The sequence below is a fragment of the Hemitrygon akajei genome, chromosome 5 (genome assembly GCF_048418815.1).
Source record: "Hemitrygon akajei chromosome 5, sHemAka1.3, whole genome shotgun sequence".
Taxonomy (NCBI): domain Eukaryota; kingdom Metazoa; phylum Chordata; class Chondrichthyes; order Myliobatiformes; family Dasyatidae; genus Hemitrygon; species Hemitrygon akajei.
In genome coordinates, this window is record NC_133128.1 from 151,156,410 (window position 1) to 151,172,731 (window position 16,322).

A 16,322-nucleotide genomic window follows, 5' to 3' on the forward strand; every position below is an offset into this window, starting at 1 on the left:
ACTACTGAGGTTTTAGATGGAGCTGGATACATGTCAGCTCTGACAGGGTTTTCAAACTATTACATCTACAAAGTGAAACTCAACATCATGAATGGTGGTGATGCTTCACTCCTAGATAAGGTCAATGCCTTTTATGTTCACTTTGAAAGGGAGAGTAAAACTACACCCGTGCAAATCCCTGCAGTATCTGGTGACCGTGATCTCTGTTTTGGAGGTCAATGTTCAGAACATCTTTCAAGAGGGTGAATCCTCGCAAGGCATCAGGTTCTGATTGTGTGCTGTAAGTCTATACCAACCAACTGGCAGGAGTGTTCAAGGACATCTTCAATCTCTCACTGCTGCAGTTGGAAGTTCCCACCTTCTTCAAAAGGGTGACAGTCATACCAGTGGTCACAAAGAGCAGGATGAGCTGTCTGAACAACTATCATCCAGTGTCATTACATCTGCTGTAAAGAGACGTCGGTTGGCAAGAATCAACTCCTACCTACCCAAGAACCTGGACCCTCTGCAACTTGCTTATTGCCACAATAGGTCTACAGCAGATACAGTTTCACTGGCTCTCCACTCGGCCTCGGATCACCTGGACAATAGCAATACCTACATCAGGCTGCTCTTTATTGATTACAGCTCAGCGTTCAACACAATCACAGTCTCAGTTCCAATCAACAAGCTCCAAATCCTGGGTCTCTGTACCTCCCTCCGCAACTGGATCCTTCACAACCTCACCAAGAGACCACAGTCTGCACTAATTGGAAATAACATCTCCTCCTTGTTGACAATCAACACTGGTGCACCTCAAGGATGCATGCTAAGCCTACTACTCTACTCTCTCACTCTCTACACTCATGACTGTGTGGTTAGGCACAGCTCAAACACCATATATAAATTTACTGATGACACAACTGTTGTTGGCAGAATTTCAGATGGTGACGAGGAGGTGCACAGGAGTGAGATAGATCAGATGGTTGAGTGGTGTTGCAACAACAACCTTGAACTTAGTGTCAATAAAACCAAGGAAGTGATTGTGGACTTCAGGAAAGGGAAGTTGAGGGAACACACACCAGTCTTCATCAAGGGATCAGCAGTGGAAAGGGAGAGCAGTTTCAAGTTCCTGGGTGTCAACATCTCTGGAGATGTATCCTAGGCCCATCACATTGATGCAATTACAAAAAAGGCACAACAGTGACTATATTTCAATAGCAGTTTGAGAAGAACTGATATGTCACCAAAGATACTCACACATTTCTACGGATGTTCTAAGGAGAACATTCTAACTGGTTATACAACTATCTGGTATGGAGGGGTCAGTGCACAGGATTTGAAAATACTGCAGGAAGTTCCAAACTCAGCCAGCTTCATCATGGGCAGGAGCCTCTCCAGCTTTGAAGACATCTTCAAAAGGCGATGCCTCAAAAAGGTGACATCCATCATTCAGGACCCCTATCACCTAGGACATGTCATCTTCTCATTGTTACCATTAAGGAGAGGGTACAGGAGCCTGAAGACATACAGTCAAAGTTTCATAAACAGCTTTTTCCCGTCCACTATCAGATTTCTTCAAGGACAATGAACACCCGAACACTACCTCACTATTTTCCCTTCTCTTTTTGCACCACTTATATATATATATATATTAACTGCAATTTATAGTTTTTATTATGTATTGCAATGTAGTGTTGCCACAAAACAACATATTTCACTGCATGTGCCAGTAATATTAAACCCGATTCCAGTTTGTGCACAATAAACTCGCCAAGTAGAGCTGTGATCGGCAGGTAATCTGCTTTTCTATGGTTGGTTTAGTGATAAATTTTGACCAATGAATCAAAGAAAACTCTCTTGCCCCTCTTCAAGACAGTGTAATGATATAATCAGAAATAGAACGCAGCACTGCCTCGGCCGAATTGCCAACCTAGATTCGGGTATCAGTGCTGAAACTTGAATCCTTAACTTCTAATCCAGAGCTAAGAGTGACGCTAATCGAGCCAACGCTTTAAACATATCAGAAACTTAATTTTGTTGCAACGTGTTGGATTAAAAGGAGCCCCTGCGCCTATTTGACCGTACTGGGAGGGGATATGGTGCAGCACCCGACACTCAACATGCCGACCCCAAGTTGCGAACCCGAGCTCGAGTCCCGGGTGGGACTGTTTGCGGCGGATCGATACACTCCCAACACAGCGGCTCGAAGTGCGGCGGAAGTGAGGGAGACGCAGCGAAAGAGTGCGGTAGCGGTCGTGGTGTCGGTGCCTGGAGTGGGGAGTGCAACGGCGGCGACGGCAGGTGAGGGATGGCCTGGGCACCAGGGAGGGGGTGAGCCCTGCCGATGCTGACCGCACTCTGCTGTCCGGTTACGGTTCAGGCCGCTGATAGGGTTGTTTACACCGAGGCGGCGGCTGTCAGATGATTGCGGGGTCGGAAGAGAGCCCCTCCGGCGCTGCGGGTCGCGCTGACAGACGGCGGGGAGGGGGCGGTCTCTCTCCATTCGAGAAACACCTCCGTCCCCCGTCCCCCCCTCCCTCCGGCGGCCTGGTTTTCGGCTTTCACCGGGTCTCATCTTGCTGTGGCAACGCTGAAGGGCGTTTCTGTACTCAGGACCGGCGATCAGAAGGGGAGCGCGCAGCCTTCCCAGGCCCCGTCTATCGCTCAGACTGTCACCGCCTGACGGGAGCGCCTCCCCCCCCACCACAAGCTATCCCAACCCAACCCAACCCTAATCATTATAATCATCACCTGTACTCCACATCACCCCGACGGACATTTGGGACGTCTCCAACCCAATCCTAAAGCCCATTCCTCGCCACCTCATCATTTCTGGGTCCCCGCTGATCCCCTTACCAAAGTTCCACCCATTTCAACCCAGGCCATTTCAAATTCCAGTAGACCACAACAGCATCCAATTCTGAAAGCCTGCTCTACACAGCAAGTTAGTGCTTTGGGTTTCGCAATTGCCTTGTGTTTAACTGAGATGGGAATTGGATGGAGTTGTAGTTTTGTTTCACCTTACTGACTGCATCAAATTTGTTCATAGATGTTTTATATTTTTTTCAAACACTTATTTTACTCATGCAGGTCTTGGAGGGATTGGTTATAGCTCAGCAAGTTTACAGTGATTTTTACAGTGAGTTTACACAATCTTTGCTGTATCAGGGAAATCCAAACAAGAAAAATGGGGAAACAATTTATTTCAACCAGATGTAAAATATTGCATTATGAAACGTGATTAGGCATATCCCTACATGTATAGGAATGAATTACAGTGAGAATATGAGTGTATCTGTTAGAGCGTTGGTATTAAAGCATTGTTGCCCAAGGTTGATCATCACAAATGTTGTCACTGGGCTTGAGAGATATCCCTGGTTTTATTCACTGTTTCAGTGTTATTTTGGTTATTAGTTGGAAGTCAAATTTATTGAAGCCAGACATATCTAAAATTACTTATTTCTGTGAATGTTTATAACAAAGGATTATGACTGATATATTTAGAGCCTTGAACTGCAAAGCCAGTGTTCATGTATCCTCCTTGTTACCTGAACACCAAGATTAAGTTACAGTTTTTAAAGCAGTGACTTCCAGTTGTCTCTCACTGTGCAGTGATGTGTGCAAACAACACACACACACACACTCAAAATGTGTTCTTCAGTCCTGACAAAGGGTCTTGGCCCGAAACGTCCACAGTGCTTCTCCTTATAGATGCTGCCTGGCCTGCTGTGTTCCACCAGCATTTTGTGTGTGTGTGGTTTGAATTTCCAGCATGTGCAGATTTCCTAGTGATGTGTGCAGTCGGGCTTGTTTTCAATCTGTCCTAGTGAAGAAGGTGCAGCCAGAATGTACTAAGGTGTGATGCTGATTCTTTCATAAAATTATGTGGCCTCATTTTTACCATTCTTTCCAGTTGCTTGCCCAGGCCTGTTGATGTTGTGTTCTATACTTCAGATAAAAATTTGAGTGATAATTCTTGGGAAGCAAATGAGTTGGTGGTGTGTATTTGGCAAGCCACTGTCAGCAAAGGTTTCATATAATAAGACTTTTGGCAGAATCAATCTAAATAAGTTAATGCTATCTAAATATGCTAATTCTAAATGAGCATAAACTATTGTCTATTTATTTTAATGTAACTTACAGTATTTTTAATGTCCTGGCACTGTACTGCTGCGATGACAGACCTCATTACACGTCAGTGATAATACATCTGATTGGGAGACTGGGACTGCATGCCTCAAAGCAAAAGCGTTTATGTTTCCAACACAGCTGACCAGGCTGTTTAGAAAGCAATATTTCAAAATAATAGTTTTGATATTTTTTTCTGAATTATATTTAAAAAACTAATAATTACCAGGATAACATTAAATTAAAGATTTAAATTAATTTGTCTTGAGGGCCTGGGTGGGGCAGTGAAATTATGCCAGAATGGTTAGGAATCTTGCAGGTAATTAGAAATACATTTCATTCTTTTAATGTAAACTTGTGCTTCATTTTTTAAAATGGGAGATTACAAATGTATAAAAGAAAAATAGCTGTTTATTTCTGGCTATCAATGGAAACATTCTGGTATCAGTATAGCCTTGCAGGATAATATGTTTTGTCTGTCAACTAGAATAATAAAGTAATGATACTGAAGTTTGAGTATTATAAATCATATATATTTTATGTGCTTTTGGTTTATTTTACTTTTGTCTACCAACAGAAAAGGTGATTTGAGATATTGACATGACTATCACATTGCCTGTGTGACTGACCAGTTAGTTCAAAATTATATGTGACAAAAAAGAGACCTTTCTCTGATTTGCTGTGATTCTGCCAGAATGCTGATTTTACTGATTTCCTGCATTAAGTTTTTGAAGAATTGATTGGGTGATATCCAGTTATTTTTGAGCTGTTTAAAGAAAGGTTGAACTAATTAAATTGTGCGGTTGCTGGACAGTGCTTGAAGGGCTGGAAGCCCCCACTCCACATTGTATGCCGATAAATAAAAACATGGCTTTCAGAAGATGGTAACATGATAAATATAGGGGCTTTAGGGGCAATGTATTACTTCAATGCTCACCCCACCCTCCTGCTTTCTTAGCAGGGACAGAGTTCCTCTTGTCCTAACTTATCACCCCATGAGTCTCCACCACCAACAAATCATTCTCCCCAACTTCTGCCATCTCCAAAAGGATCCTACCACCAAACACATCTTTACCTCCCCACCCCCCAAACTCTCCACTTTCTGCAGGGATCACTCCCTCTGTGATTCCCTTGTCCATTTGTCCCTCCCCATTAATCTCCCCCCTTGCATATAACCCCTGCAAGCAGCCAAAGTGCTACACCTGCTCATTCACCTCCTCCCTCACCTCCATTTAGGACCCCAAAGAGGCATCACATCACCTGCAAATCTGTTGGGGGTTGGATTGTCTGTTGTATCTGGTGCTCCCGATGTGGCTTCCTCTATATTGGTGACACCTGTTGTAAATAGGGGACCACATTGTCGAGTACCTCTGCTCCATCCTCCAAAAGCATGAATTACCGTTGGCCAATCATTTCAATGCCTTTTCCCAGTTCCATTCTGACATGTCAGCCCATGGCCCCTTGCCATCATGAGGCTATTCTCAGGGTGGAGGAGCAACACCTCATATTCCCCAACCCTGATGGTACAAACATTGATTTCTCCTTCTGGTAAACATTTTTTCTTCCCTGCTTCCCTCTTGTTCTATTCCTCACCCTGGCCTTCTACCTATTTTCACATGCTTATTACCTCCCCCAGTGCCACACTTTCTTCCCTTTCTCCCATGGTCCTCTCTCTTCTCCTGTCAGATTCCTCCTTCTCTGGCCCTATACCTTTCCCACCCACCCAGCTTCACCTATCCCCTTCCAGTCATTTTCTTTCCTCTAACCCCACCTTTTTGTTCTGGCATCTTCCCCCAACCTTTCAGTCCTGAAGAAGGGTCTTGGCCTGAAACATCAACTGTTTATTCATTTCCGTAGATACTGCCTGACCTGCTGAGTTCCTCCAGCATTTTGTGTGTGCTTAGCTTTGGACTTCCAGCATCTGCAGAATTTCTTATGTTTATTGTTACTTTTGATGATGTGGGAGCATTGATAATGATCTTGATCTGGTATTGATTTCAGCAGATTGTCATCTAATTCTTTCTGTATTTGTTCCTTTTACCGTAATTTAGTTACGTTTCACTTCCACCCAATTGTGACCCTCCTTTTGTTCTATCTGTACGCAGCTCGATCGGATTAATAACTTTGCTTGTCTGCTTAAAGTCATTAGGTTTTTAAGCTCTAGTCCTGAAGAAAGACCGTGCTATGTGTTTGTTGTTTCTATATAATCTGTTCAAATATAGTTTGTGTTATACACTATACTTCATTTCCTGTTTCTCTGATATGGGTTTGTTGATAAATAGTTGCTTTATGCAACCTGTCATTTCAGTGACGTATTCTCACTGTTAATTGTACCATATTGAAGGAACTATTATCTTGGTTCAAGTAACATGACAAATATCTTGTAACAAAAGATGTTTAACTCATTTGGGAATAGCATCATTTCATCAGTTTTATCGTAATGTATACGATAAAGGCAAACCTAATATGAAATAAGCTGAGTTTGGACTTAGATGTTCCTGGAGTACTTCCACATTTTGCATTTGGTTTTGATTTTGGGAGTTAGTATGCTGCAATGGAAGTCTTTACTTTGTCTGCTGTGAATTAAATGTTTGAGCACTTGGCTCATGTTCACTTGTAGTGAATACTAAGAATATTGATAATGTTAGGTGTATTTTTCTGAAGCTTATGTTAATAATGTGGTGGAGCAAATGTATTTTTGTCTCTGGGTTGTGATGTTTTTGATATGGATTTATTCAGTGTTTGGTCATTAGAGCAAAAGTGGAAGTGTTGTAACAGTATGGCTGTTGGATCTAGAAGAAACCCAACCATAAGGGAAAGCTAGCTTGAAGAATTAAAATTTGAGTATGTATTTGGAGGTAAAGTTTTGAAAAATAATTCCAAAGGGTAAGTTGGATATGGTGAAGGAATTTCTATGCCAATGATAGCTCGAAAAATAGTTCAACTTTGGGAGACATTATGAGCCAGAGAAATGGAATGTTCTTTGAGATATTGTGATTAGAAGTGTTTTCAGAAAGCAGGGCCTTGGATGAAATTGGCGACAAGGATAGGAATTTCTTTAGGAACCAATGAAAGTTGGAATAGATGGTGTAGGGTCAAGAATGTGGAGTTTGAGGCAAATCCTCAACAGAGAGTTAGAAGTGACCAAAGAGGCTTCAGTTGTAGTGGAAAAGGGAAAGGCGTTGATTGGATGTTGCAGTTAAAAACTAATTCAAGATTTTGAATGATTAAGGTCAGGGTTGAGGTGTAGGTGAAGGGCAAAAGAAATATAACTGGGGATAAACCACTGAAAGCTCTTCACCTACAGTAGTGGCTCCCAAAGTGGGCAATATCCCCCATCCCTTGCTCTGGAGGCAGTGTGAGTTTCGAAAGGGACAGTAAAGATAAAGGGGGTGGTGTTGGGTGCTCAGTAGCAAGGGATGCAGCTGAAGGATTATAGTAGAAATGAATTAATTATAAGCATTTGATCCCCTGTACCTCATAATTGATTGCAATGCTCATGTAATTACTACATCTCTTGCCAATTCGGGCCAAAATGTCCACTGTACTCTTTTCCATGGATGCCGCCTGGCCAGCTGAGTTCCTCCAGCATTTTGTGTGTGTTGCTTGGATTTCCAGCATCTGCAGATTTTCTCTTGTTTGTAACCCTATTTAAGTGTAACATTGGCAATCATAACCTTTTACAATTCCAAGCCTCTGTTTTGGGAGAGAAAGAAGGAATACCAGATGATCATCTTCTTTATGCACCTCACCTTGGTGCATAGACAAGTCAGAGGTATTTCCGGATCTTCTCTCAATCCAGATTCTAGATTGGGTAATAAATCCATTCCTGTACATTTGTAATGACGAATTAACAGGAAGGATGGAGGAAGAACTGATTTCACTACAAAATGACTTTAAGCTGAGGTTCAAAAAATCAAATCAAGATTTTTGGTTGCAGAAAAAAATCTCTGAACACTATTCTGTACTGTGGAAAAAGTCAAGAGGTTCTGTATTGCCTTTCCAACATCATATTTAGTGGAGCACAGTTTCAATGCAGTCACCCAACTTTCAACACAGTGAAACAGGCTGCAGATGACTGAATGTGGGGATTTGAGGCTCTTTCTGAGTGACATTCAGCCTGATGTTGAGAAGCTGACATCACTGCACCAAGCCCATCCTCTCATTGAATGGTAAAAAAGTAATGAAGTAGTGAATAGTTGGAATGCTAATATATGCTCTAAAATTGTTGATGAAAATTATTTTTACAGTAATTAAATAAAGAAATAATTTGGTTGCTTTAATTAGATTTGAAAATTTTTGCAATTATTTGTCACTGCTTTGAATTTCCATTACCTATTTTCTTTCACTGCACCTCAGATCAAAATTCTTTATAGTTTTTATGTAATGGCTGGAAAGGGAGGGGGGCACTAGGAATGTGGTCTGGGAAGAATGGGGGCAGTAATCCCCCAAAATTGGAAAGCACTGATCTAGATCATGGCGAGTTTTGTGCTATTATCACATTTATTTTCATATTCAATGATTCCTCTAACTTCTAGAAGTTTATTATTCCATTTTGAATATAATATGGGTAGAGATTCATCTCTTTTTGAATGAAGAAATCTCACCACATTCCAATCCTGAATGACCTCCCCATTATTTTGAAACTGTGATTGATCACTTGTACTGGAGTACTTAACTATGGAAAACATCCTCCTCCTATGTACTACTACTCCCTGCAGTTTGAGAGGCAGAAGCTAAAGTGTGATGTATCAGATCTACAGTGGAGCTTAGGGAATTATAGAAGCATGAGAGAGGAGCTGTCCAAAGTTGATTGGAAGGGGACACAATCAGGGATGATAACAGAACAACAATGGCTGGAGTGTCCGGGAGCAATTCGAAAGGCATAGGATAGCTACATCCCAAAGATGAAGAAATATTCTAAAAGGAGTATGATGCAATCGTGGCTGACAAGTGAAGTCAAATACAGCATTAAAGCAAAAGAAAGGACATTTAATGTAGCAAAAAGTAGTGGGAAGTTAGAAGATTGGGAAACTTTTTAAAAACTCAACAATGCCAACTTTTAAAATGCCAATAGGAGAGAAGAGATGAAATGTGAAGGTAAGGTAACCAATTATATAAAAATGGATACAGAATTTTTTTATTGGATCTATAAAGAGTAAAAGAGAAAAGGGAGTAGATATTGAACCGCTAGAAAATGATGTGGAGAGGTAGTAATCGGGGACAAAGAAATGGCAGGCAAGCTTATAAGGTATTGTAGGATACTTTAAACACTAGGAGACACTAGCAGTATGCCAGAAATTTATGAGTTTCAGTTGGCAGAAGTGAGTGTAGTTGTTGTTCTAAGGTGAAGATGCCTGGGAAGCTGAAAGGTCTTAAAGGTAGATAAGTCACCTGGGGCAGATGGAATACACCCCAGGATATAGATTGTGGTGGCATTAGTAACAATCTTTCAAGAATCACTAGACTCTGGAATTTTCAGAGGGCAAGAAAACTGCAGATGTCACTCCATTCTTTAAGGAGTAAGGGAGGCAGGAGAAAAGAAATTATAGGCCAGTGAGCCTGACGTCAAATATTGAAGTCCGTTATTAAGGATGAGATTTCAGGGTACTTGGAGGCAAATGATAAAATAGGCCAAAGTTAGTATGGTTCCTTAATGGGAAATCTTGCTTGTCAAATCTGTTGGAATGCTTTGAAGACATCAAGCAGGATTGAATTCCACAGATTCATTACCATCTGGCTAAAGAAATTCCTCTTCGTTGTTCTAAATGGTCATCCTTCTGAGTGTGTGCCCTCTGGTCCTGGACTCGCCCGTTATAGGAAACCTCTTCCTCCACATCCACTCTATCTGGGCCCTTCAATATTGGATAGGTTTCAGTGAGATCCCCCTCATTCTTCTAAACTCTAGTGAGTACAGGCCTAGAGCCACTAAACACTCCTTGTATATTAACTTTTTCACTCCCGGAATCATTCTCATGCACCTCCTCTGGACCCTCTCCAATGCCAGCACTTTTTTTTTAGATAAAGGGCCCAAAACTGCTCTCAATTCTCCATGTGTGGTCTGACCAATACCTTATAAAGCCTCAGCATTATATCCTTGCTTTTATATTCTAGTTCTCTCAAAATAAATGATTCAATTTGCCTTCTTTACCAGTGACTCAACCTGCAAGTTAACCTTTAGGGAATCTTGCACAAGGACCCTCAAGTCCCTTTGCACCTCTGATTATTGAATTTAGAAAGTAGTCTAAACCTTTATTCCTTCCAAGGTGTATGACCATACACTTCCATATACTGTATTCCATCTGTCAGTTTGCCCATTCTTCCAATCTGTGCAAGTCCTTCTGCAGACTTATTGCTTCCTGAACACTACCTGCCCCTCCACTTATCTTTATATTATCCACAAACTTGGCCACAAAGCCATCAATTCCATCATCCAAATTATTAGCATATAACATGAAAAGAAGCGGTCCCAATACTGACCCCTGCAGAACACCACTAGTCACTGGCAACCAACCAGAAATGGCCCCCTTTATTCCCACGCTTTTGTCTTCTGACAATCAGCCAATCTTCTATGCATGCTGGGATCATTACTGTAATACCAATGGCTCTTATTTTGTTAAGCAGCCTCATGTGCATTGCCTTTGTCAAAGGCCTTCTGAAACTACAAGTAAACAGTCACTGACTCTCTTTCGTCAATCCTGGTGGTCAAGTCATATGGTATATTTAAGCAGGGCTTCATAGGCTCCTGACTAATACAGATGTCAAAAGTTACAGAGAATGCAGGAGAATGGGATTAAGAGGGGTAGTTAATCCCCCATGATGGAATGGTGGAGAAAACCTGATGGGACAAATGGCCTAATTCTGTGCCTATGCCTTATGTCACGTTGAACACTGGTAAGAATTTCAAACATTTCACTAAAATTATATCTCATTTTCCCAAGTGTTGGAAAACATGGGCCTAGTCTATTCAACTTCTCCCCACGTAACAAACTCAAGGAACAGTTTTTGGTGAACCTTCGCTGAACTCTCTCTACAGAAAGTATATATATCCTTCTTTAGGAAGGGATTGGTTGTGCTTCTCTGTGTATTGGGAAACAAAATGGGTCATGATTTTTACAGTGGGAGCAGAATATTGGTGCTCTTGCAGATTGTACACACATATGAAATTACAGGCATGCTTTCCCTGCAGTTCGTTGCATTTCTAGAGCAGGATGTTTTTTTGGTGAGTAATGACCTGTTGTGTTGTATGAGCAGAACAGTAAAGAGGAATCCAGAACTGAATTTGTACCTTTTTATATGAAAGAAATGAATCTCACTTTCCTGTTTCCAAAACAAATATAGTTTAATGGGTACACACTCAAAATGCTGGAGGCACTCAGCAGGTCAGGCAGCATTTATGGAAATGAATAAACAGTCGACGTTTCAGGCCGAGAAGTGTCGGCCCGAAATGTTGATTACTCTTTTCCATAGCTGCTGCCTAGCCTGCAGAGTTCCTCCAGGATTTTGTGTGTGTTGCTTTGGATTTCCAGGATCTGCAGATTTTCTCGCGTTTATGATTTAATAGGGGTTAGCTTTGTTATAACAAATCTTGCATGTTGATTCTGTTGTAGACATTTTGCTAGCAGTAGATTGGTAACTATATCTTGAATTGGAATTTAAAGTTCTTAAGTTGAAATAGCACTGTGAAAAAAATTCCTTTTACATATGCAAATTGATGAATAATCTTTTAAATCTTCAGAATATGTTCCCATATAGATTATTGTTAAACTGCTAAATGCCTTTAGATGTTTAGGGTGCTGTAACTTTTTTTTATTGGGAGATGCTTGAGAACAGATTTTGATGTTAATCTACAGCACATATTACTTGGCTGTAATATGATTTGGATCATCCTGAAAATCCACATGAGACATCTACTTATTTTTGCTCTGATTCTTTTATTTTTAGAATCAAAAATGAGTATGCCAATAAGAATATTTTAGTTTAGAAATAATTCTTCACATGGATTTTAAAAAAACTAATGCAAGTCAGAGTCGCACCTTTCATTTGAATGTTTCTGTGGCAGATGTAGCTGCAAGTTACTAGTTCTGTGAACTCTGAACTTTCAAAGGTTGGTCTTTAATTTCTTCAGCATACCTTTATTTTCAGTATCATACTAGATTAGTTTTTAGAATGTGAAAGTCTGTTGGGTTTTTTTTGCAGTATTTTCAAGCAAGTGATCTGTCCAAGTGGATTGTAATGCAGGTATTATAAAATAACCTATTTTATCTATTCTCCTGAAAACATTTACTTGGGCCAGGTTGCAGATTATCAAGCACTACCATCTCATCTGACTTCTATTTTACTGTGAAGGCTATCATATCCAAGTCTAATATTATTCTTGACTTGTATCTACATCTGTGCATTTTCCAGCAGAAGTGCATTTTTCAGCAAGAGTTCTATAGAAAGATTAATGCTTTGCAAGTTGCTAACTTTCAGATTTGTAGGCTGATGTAATTGAGGTAGGAAAACACACAATGGGAATCAAACCTTCAGTTTTTTTAAACTGGTGAATGGTGATACAGTTATTCACTACACTTTCCAGAAGTTGTTTGAGTAATAAGATTATTATTTTTAAAAATTGTTATAGTTAATTAAATACAGCGAAGCAATCAGGAAAAAAGCACCGTGAATAGTCATCCAGCATTTGAGTTTCCATTGTAATTCAGCAATATAATGGTTAATCTTTGACCTTTGTTTTGCATTTTCCATTATCATCATATTCATTGAATGTTTGATATCTAAAAGTCAATCGACCTGTGTTTTGAATATATTCAGTGGATGAATACTCAGTGTCCTCTGAGACAGATAATTGTGATCTCCATTTCTAGCCTTTACACAACCAGGGGATGTTTCACCAAGACTAATTGTTTAGTTAAAGTACCTAATTTATTTTGATGCATCATTGTTCCATTAATATTTATTTTGATCTTTATTCTTAATTGTTTTTGGTTATTCACTTTGTATTCTTTGCAGTATTCTCTGTGACTGCTTAATCTGGAGAAATATTTCAGTAAAATGTGTGAAAGAATAAAGACTATGTAGTGAGTTGATATTATGCCCTTTAATTTTATGGACCTGTACTGAATTTGAAAGCTTGTGGAACATTGCTGTACTTTGTAGGTTATGACTATATGAAACATGTCTTCATCAAATCCTGGTGGGATTTTACATGACAATCATCACTGGTACTCTTCATTGTACCTAAAATTATCAAGAGGTAGACATTAGTTCCTAGTGTGTCAGGGTGACTGTATTAAGCAGCACTAATGCTTGCATTTGGGCAAATGTCAATGCATGGGATGTTTTAAAGTCTTGGAGTCATACAGCATGGATACATTTCACTTATGCCCCTCTTAACCAACCTGCTCTAGGGAAGACAGACCAAACCTTTACAGTCTCTCCTCATAACTGAAATGCTCCATTCCAGGCAACATCATAGTGAATTCCCTCTGTCTTTTGGCTGACTTCATTTAATCTTGTCTTTTGAAGGAATAATATCATTTCTCTGACCTTCATGAACAAATATTAGTACAAAATATTCGTGGCTTAAATCAGAATCTGTTTTATTATCAAATCAATCATTTGTATTATCTGCTGTATATCATGAAATTTGTTTTGCACACACAAATTTGTATATAAAAATAATGACATTCTTGAACTATCCAAAAATCTGATGATAGAGGGGTAAGAGCTGTTCCTAAAACGTGTGTGTGTGCCCTCATACTTCTGTACCCTCTTCCCTGATGACAATAATGAGAAAAGGGCATGTGTTGGACGGTGGGTGTCCTTCATAATGAATGTGGCCTTTTTGAGGCATCGCCTTGTTAAAATGTCCTTAACGCTGGTGAGCCCAGCAAGGTGAGGTTGGTTGAGTCTACAACCCTCTGCAGATTTTTATGGTCCTGTGTATTAGAGCCTCTATAGCAGATGGTGATGTAAGCAGTTAGATTGCTCTCCACAGTACATTTGTAGGAATTTGCTAGAGTCTTTGGTGATGTACCAAATCTCCTTAAACTCTTAGCCACATAAATTACTGAAATTTGAAGTTTGATCAGTATTGTTTTTCCAAGGATGTTAATCAATTTTTGGATTGTCATGAAGTGCACGTATTTGAGGTAAAGTGCTGGGAAGATTCATCATCAGGCAGCATTGGTGAAAAGAACAATTTAAAGTTGTAGGTCAGTGAAGTGTGTCATAACCTTGTGGTTGATGTGAAATTAAACCATTTCTCTTTCCATTTGGGATGCCTGACCAGCTGAATATTTTGTGCATTTTCGATTTGTTATCTAATTTCCAGTATCTCCAGTGTTTTTGCATTTAGGTATCAATGAAGGGTAACTGGAAGGCTCATAATACCTTATGAACAATATCCCTGCTTGAGAATAGTATGCAAAATAAAAAAAAATGCTGGCTTATTCCCCCATTCACCTCCCTCTTAATCAATATTTTAATGGTCATATGCATTTTGGATGAATTGTATTGTGATTCTAGGTGCTTGAAAACAGTTTTAATGATTAAAGATGAAAAAGAACATCATTCGACTTTTTAAAAAATGTTGGAATTGTGGCATAATCTCCCTCAGCTGCATTGCCAAATGGGCCAGTTCTCTAATTTCAATGAACAAGAATACAAATAGCTGTTGGAATTGCAAGGAAAGCTTAAGTTATTTAGTTTATTTTGCATTTCATTTATTAAAGAATAACAGAGCCTGCCCTTTCTGAGAAGCCAATTAGCTAAATCCTCTGATTAAGAGTACCAGTAAAAGACTGCATACCAAGGAACGTTGTAATTAAGTGTATGCATTTCACACACTGAATAATAGCAGGGCTTACGTAAAGTTCTTTTTTTTCCCTTTCAGCTAAATGCACAAGTTTCCTGTGAATCTTGTGCAACATTGAGAGTTCCTCAATCAATGTCAGGTAACATATTATTTGGTCATTAACAATGTGCCAGTTGTCTGACAAAAACATTTAATGATCTTGATGTGCACAGATTGGTTATTGGTAAACCAGATTGCCATTTTGCATCAAAGCTGAAATGGTTTTGATCAAAATCATTAGCCTTTGATCCCTGTTTAGGACCTCACTATCAGCTTTTCGTTGGGTAGGACTGTGCTCATTGGTCCTTTCTTGTTTATCAAGGGGGAATAACTTCAGTGGCTTTGCTTCTTTTTATCGAGAAAAAACAACGCTACATTTACCAATCACTAATGTAACAGTTCAGGGAACTCCATTTCTAATATCAGTTCTAGTTAAAATATTGAATACATCAAATGAAGGTGGTGGAACTAAATCTAATATATATTGAAATATTCAAACCAGTTCCTTATCTTGCTCCACTGACACAGCATACATCCTGTTAGTCCTCTGAGAATTGTACTCCTCTTGGTCTAGCCTCTTGGAAATACTGAATTTTGGTCCTTGTGTGGCTTTGCCTTTTGCTGGTAAACCACTAAGGTAATACTTTTTTGTTACTTACCCTTGCTTCTTCAAGACAATCTACTGTCTGGTTTAGTATTTTCCTTTGTGTTTTTGATTATGTGGTCTGTGGTTTAATAATACTGTGCAGTGCAATAGCATGGTAGATTGAGTTAGAAGTACAACTTGCACTCTTCCAAAGAACTCCTTAATAAATGGATATTACTTTTAGTTTGCACTTACTGTTATAAATATTATTTTGTTCAGAGCATAGGTTGAGAAGCAGCTGATCAAATATGTGTGGTGTTGAATTGAATAAAAATATTCTGGATTCTGAGGGATGACAGTGTGGTGTTTGAATCCTTTGTTTCTATATGTTATGTTGCAGGATCTTGTGGGGATGGGGTTTGAAGTCAAACTGTCATTTTAAAGTCTGGTGTCACTGTTAGCTCAACATGGCCTTGAGTATTGTACTGACATTTTGGTTTAAGTTACAGTGCCAATAAAAAATATTCACCCCCCCCCCCCACCCAGAAGTTTTCATGTTTTATTATTTTACAACATTGAACTACAGTGTGTTTATTTTGTCTTTTTTGACACTAATGAACAGTAAAAAGACTCTTTTGTGTCAAAGTGAAATCAGATCTATACAGTGTTTTAAAATAATTACAAAAATAAAACACAAAATTATCGATTGCATAAATATTCACCCCCTTCAAGTCAGTATTCAGTTGATGCTTCTTTGGCAATTGCAAT

General features: G+C 39.5%; 1 protein-coding gene across 1 annotated transcript in view; it reads left to right on the top strand.

The window, feature by feature from the left end:
• Window positions 1-2,147: 2,147 nt before the first annotated feature.
• rab5b (RAB5B, member RAS oncogene family) overlaps window positions 2,148-16,322 on the top strand; it is a 65,570-nt gene continuing 51,395 nt past the window's right edge. The window contains exon 1 of the mRNA XM_073046876.1: window positions 2,148-2,283. The gene's annotated coding sequence lies outside the window, so the exon portion shown is untranslated. The remainder of the gene's footprint in view (window positions 2,284-16,322) is intronic.